This window comes from Rhinolophus sinicus, linkage group LG02 (genome assembly GCF_036562045.2).
Source record: "Rhinolophus sinicus isolate RSC01 linkage group LG02, ASM3656204v1, whole genome shotgun sequence".
NCBI lineage: Eukaryota > Metazoa > Chordata > Mammalia > Chiroptera > Rhinolophidae > Rhinolophus > Rhinolophus sinicus.
Genome location: NC_133752.1, coordinates 80,206,064 through 80,212,083, shown reverse-complemented (window position 1 = coordinate 80,212,083; position 6,020 = coordinate 80,206,064). Strand labels below are relative to the sequence as shown.

At 40.9% G+C, this 6,020-nt stretch overlaps 1 pseudogene; it reads left to right on the top strand.

The window, feature by feature from the left end:
* Positions 1-744: 744 nt before the first annotated feature.
* On the top strand, positions 745-1,437 carry LOC109452625 (protein lin-28 homolog A; annotated as a pseudogene).
* Positions 1,438-6,020: the final 4,583 nt, after the last annotated feature.

Sequence of the window (6,020 nt, the reverse complement as noted above, 5' to 3'; positions counted from 1 at the left end):
ATGTGACAAAGAAATGTGTGTTATATATTGTTAATGTTAATGGTCCTCAATAATCATTCCAAACTGTTGACAATCTAACCCCAATGTGAAGAAAGTCAGTAATATGAACCATTTTACCAAGGACGACCTAAGAAGAAAAATTCTGCATCTGAAGATATTTGCCTCTGGGTTTAAAATCTACTAAGTTTAGTCTATTCATTGCTACACAGGTTTGTCAGCTGAGATTTGGAAGGAGTGTTTCTATCATGGTTATAGTGAATCAGGAAGCAGCGCATCTGCGAGGTCATCAAGGAGAAGTCAACCAATAAAATCAAGCACATGATGTGGAGGAGCAGCATGTACAGGACGCCTCCCATTCTTCCTTTTACTGCTTTCTCCATGTTTGGCTCTGCTCCAAGCTCACTCCTGTTTCCTCGACAACCAAAATGGAGTGTCTTCTTCTGTAGAGCAAATTGTTTCTACTCTTGGATTGGAAGAGAATTGCAGATTATATGTAAATTCCTCCCAATATCAAAATTAGAGTTAAGTTATTTACACTTCTTCAAAAAATTGTAATTAGTCATTTGAAATAAATCAAAGGATTTCAAAAAGATCTAATAGTTGAAGAGTAAGCTCACAAAGGATTAATAATTAAAAATAGGAAAGTGCGGATCCCTTCCACCGCTATTGTGCTGGGGAAGATGTAGCAGCCTCTTCTCCGAGCCACCCCTTTGCCTCCGACTTCTGTGGGGCCCAGGCCGGGGCATGTGGTTGACTACCACAGGCTCTGTGTCAAACCAGAAGTTGGCAGGTGGCTGCGCCAAAGCGCCGGGAGAAGAGCGAGAGGATACTGCTTGGGCGTCAGTAGAGCCGCAGCTGCTGCACGGCGCCTGCCGGCATCTGCAAGTGGTTCAATGTGCCCATAAGCTCAGCTTGTGGTCCATGCCGACCGCGCCAGGGTCGCGCTCGATCCTTCCGTGTATGTCTTTGTGTACCAGAGTAAGCTGCACAGGGAGGGCTTCAGAAGCCTGAAGGAGGGTGAAGAAGTGGAGTTCACCTTCAAGAAGTCCCCCAACGACCTGGAATCTAAGTCAATGGCCCTGTATTGGGAGTAAGAGGCAGCCAAAAGGGAACATGCAGAAGCACGGACCAAAGGGAGACCGGGGCCACAACTGTGAAGATCTAGACCATCACGCCAAGGAATGCAGGCTGCCACCCCAGCCCAAGAAATGCCACTTCTGCCAGAGCATCAGCCATATGGCGGCCTCATATCCACTGACGGCCCAGCAGGCCCTCAGTTCACAGGGAGAGCCAGCCTGCTTTCAGGAAGAAGAGACCCATAGCTCTGCCCTGCTCCCAGAGGCCAACCCACAAAGGACTACATTCTGTGGGAGGTCATTTCTCTCTAAGGCAGGGTTTTACCACGTCTTGTCTCCTCATAACCCACTCTTCGGATAGGGTGCTGAGAACTGTCCCAAGCGATGGGTTGACAACAGGCAAAGGGGGTGGTTGGGGGAATAGCTGCAGACTTGCTGCTCCTAAGTTCACTCTCACCCCATTGTGAGCCCATACAATTTTGTTTATTTAGTCCCTTGGATAACTGCATCTTGGGGTCCACTTTCTCCAGGATGCCAACCGCACAAGCTGTGTGCGAAAGACATATCTTGTTCATTTTAACTTTTTTTTCATAATATAAATATTCTGGTTTTGTGTTTTTGTGTATTTGAATTTAAAGCCCTCATTCCTGCACTATATTCCGGGTCTGCACAACAGGAATTCTTTTTGTTGTTGTTTTATCGCCAGGGAGAACAACTATGTGGAGTGTATAGCCTATTGAATTGCCTCAGTTTTGCCAATTAGAGCCGGCTTTTCTGCCATAGTGTCCTCTTGAAACCCCTCCACCTTCAATGTAGAAAACTAGGTTTTAACTGGGTGGCCCCACGATTTGATCTCCTACTAGAAGATTGGAAATTGGTCTGAACAGGAATAGGCAGTGCAGAGGTTAGGAGAGGCTGGGCCAGGTGAAAGGCTCAGAGGGGAAGCTGAGATTAGGTGAGGGTTGTCTATATATGTGCGATAAAGGATTCCTGTTCCAGAACTCTAATTCCAGGGTTTGGGACTTGCTTAACTTACCCACTCCATCTTTCTCTAGATTGGGCTAGGCCTACCACACACAACAAGGTGGGTGTATGTGTGTGTTTGTGAAAAATATAAGTTGGTAAAGGTAGGTTTTAAGACTGATAACTCTGTACCCATTTTGAGTTGCCCAGGGAAGGATGTATGAAGCAAGGACTAAATTCCTTAACCTTTAAAATTTCTGGGCTTTTTCTGCTTGGCTTCCAGAGACCATAGTGATGGCTTCTTTGTGGTGCCCAGGGCCAGTGTCCTGCCAGGCTGCAGCAGTGATTGGTGTTGTGATAGCTAAAGGAGCAAAGAGGGTTCTGTTTACCTGCTGTGAGATCACCAAAAACCTACCTCCCTGTGTTGAAACGGGGCAAATGCAATAGAATACATTGGGTGATATGTGTCTGATCCTGCGTTCTTGTCTCTCCCAATTGCTGCCCCCCTCTAGTTGTTGTATTTGGGTTTTGTAGGACTTCACAAGTAGCTGATTTGGTGATTGCTAGGTGGCCTAGTCTGTATAAATACAATGTGTTTGTTCTTTTGGTGTTTTATTGTTTACAAACTTCTTTTTGTATGAGAAAAATAGCCAAAGCATCTTTGACCAAATGTTCTGCAACAGGCAAAAAGGATCTGAAACATAAGCGTGGGGATCCCTCCCTCTTCTTGCAGTGGGGGTCTTGAACGATCCTGTCTTTTGTTGCCCTTTCCCCTATTTCCTTTTCTGGACCAGATCTTCTGTCCTAAAACTTGACTAACAACTTGACTCCTATCCTATCACCTATTCACTCCCCGCAAAAGCACACACACACATTTAATTTGTGGGGTGTCTCTCCTACTCTTAAATGATTTGTGCAAAAATCCTGAAAAGGTAAGAATACTCCATCCCTTGCAAGTCAAGACCATTCCTTGATATGTCATTCATGCCAAACACTTAGAATGATGTGTTTGGATAGACCAAGTATAGTTTAATCTCTAATCCTAGGGTACAGAGAAGCAATGAGGAGATCTTTCACTTTGAAAGTGGGATTGGGAGACCAAGAAAGGGAAGATATATGAATGTATATCCAAGTCACTCAGTAATTTTTATTCAGGTGCAAGAAACTTATGTCAAAGTAACCACAAGATTGTTTAATGAGAGACAGACAGATGTAACTCCATATTTACTGCTAGAAACCAAATATTTGTGCGAAATCTTGAATTTATGAGGAGAGGAAGTGTAGGAAAGCATGTAGCTGTCTGTTCTTTCCCTGACTACTTCTTCTCATTTTCGAACTGCAGGAGACTGAGCCCACTTTGGCTCTGGTGACTCCCCTCATTAGGGACTGTTTATTTGATGGTTGATTTTGCTGTGCCAGGCACTTCCACTTACTGTCATTTTGCAACATACATGCTGACCTCTTCCTTTCCCCTCTTTTCCCTGTAGTGCTCACGAGGCCAATGTTTGGGATTATTTGCTTATTTATTTATGGTTTTTCATCTGCTTCCAAAAGAGTCAAGAACTTAAAGGCATAGAAAAGGACTTTAAAAAAATAATACTTGAAAAAATGTAAAAATACTTATAGAAAATAGTGGGAAATAGTTTCATGAACCTCAAAGAAATTAACTATTGACTGTATGTTTTAATTTAATTCTGAACTTTCTGGCAGCAACAGCGAAAATAGGAAGCATAATAGGTCCTGTCATTTCCATTACCCAATAATAAATTGCTTTGGGGAGGGAAACCATTTCCTGGTCTTAAATTATAAGGACGCCTAATATGGATCTTTTTTGGAGGGACACTGACTTAACATGATGAAGGTGACTTTGCATCATGTGGTCTGATAGACCTCAACTGTTTTGATTGCTAAATACCTTTTATTGGAGGATCTGCTCCTCTCTCAGCTCCAAGCAAGAAGTTCCATTGAAAGCTACTCTGTTTTTACCTGATCATCGCAAGTCACTGGTCTTGAAGAAACTAATCAAACTCATTCTGGGTTTATGAACTTGGGCAATTAGTTTGGTGGTACAAGCCACAAAATATAAAATTGAGAATAATCTATGTTTATGTTTTGCACAACATGAATGAAGTGAATGTGGGGAAAAAATGGAGCTGACATGCTGAGAGAAACCAATCAAGAGATGAAGACAGCATTGTATCACCATCTGAGTCCATGCTTCAAGTCTTTCCTGAGGTTCTGCCCATCCCATTTTCCATGATTTTAGTGGTTCAGTCCTTCCTTTGGACTCTGCAAACCAGTACACTAAGTCCTCACTTAATGTTGTGGATAGCTTCTTGGAACTGTGGCAAAAGGAGTATACGGAAACAAATTTTACCATAAGCTAACTGATATAAACGAGTTAAATTCACATGGCATCTCATCAACATTATAATAAAAAGGTGTTGAATGAAATCATGTTATTCGAGGACCTGCTGTACATTCTCCTTTTTGTCTAAAGTTGATCTATTGGAGTTTCTGTCATTTACAACCCGAAGGATCATGACTAACAATATTTCATATAGCTTTAAATCCTTGGTGGATGTTTTAATTCCCAGCCTGCTATTTATTTCTGGTCTTTACAAAGCCACTCACTTCATTTTTATCCATCCCTTGTCTTCTTAAAAAATGTACTGATTAGAATGGGAATTGGGTGTGAGACAGTGCAAATAAACTACACAGAAAGGCCACTTTCGAACGTGTATGTCCTAGTTCTGGAGAGTGAATAATGTTGACCAGGGAACACCAATATATCAGAGAACTGATATCAGGCACTATTGTTTGGTGCTATTTTTATTTGTCCTATGAGGATTTTCATAGTGCTTTGGGTATAGTAAGACTTCCTTAAATTCTTTCTGAATGAACACACAAGTGAAGCATGAACTAACGAACTATGCTTGCAAACAAAGCCATAGAGTTAACTTTGCCACCATACACTTCAGATTGGATTTAATACCAATAATCATGCTTTATTTGCATCTTCTATGCACAATGTATAATTACAATCTACTCATGGGATACAATTAAATCCCATCCTATCTCTCCATTTGCTGTAAAGGAAGGCATGAATGGTTGATGTTGATTTCATCATCCTGTGGTGTAAGTAATATCATACTTTACACCTACACACTGGCAAATTCACCAAGACTTTGTCTTGTCAAGAGCACTCACTAGTACTCATTTATAGGTGGCCCTCACTTCCACACTATCCATTCTGTCCCAGTCCAATGCACACTATATGTGCTGTAGATGACATCTGGACGTCTGTTTGGACCATCCAAGAGAAAAATCATTCACCTGAAAAAATGTCTTTAAGAATCCATCAAAGAGCTGTATTACTTGCAGTCAGATTAACTTCATGAGCACACTAGTTTTTCTTTACTTTCTTTTAGTACTCCTAGGTCAAAATAGGAAATAGGAAGGTATGAACTTTTTTTTTTATCAATTTGAAAAAGGAAGTCATTTAGTAACAGACTCTCATTTCTTCCCTTCTGTTATGTGAGTCCCTTTGTTGAAGTTGTCAGTTCCCAGTTCTCTTCCTGCCTGTATTTCTGTTCATGGTGACATGGCATTTTCCCTAAGGGATGAAGCATCAATGTAACATTTCTGAGAGTGGAAGGAACATAGAAAAGAAGAGCATCTGTAAGATACGAAGAGTCCCTGAACATGTTCACACATTCACATGTTGTTTCTGTTTTTAGGTGAAAACTGAGTTTTTATATATACTGTTTTAAGCTCTTGAAAATTTTCCTTACGTTTTTCTACTTTGTTCAATTGGTATGTTAACTTGTGTTACTTTTCTACTTGTCTTCAGTATTTCTACAAACTATTTTGAAAGGTTTCAGATGCACCTAAAAGAAAATTAAAAATTTTGCTTGCTTTGAACTTGCAATATTTTAACACATTTTTCTTTATTAATTTCTAGTTATTTTTCACTTTAAA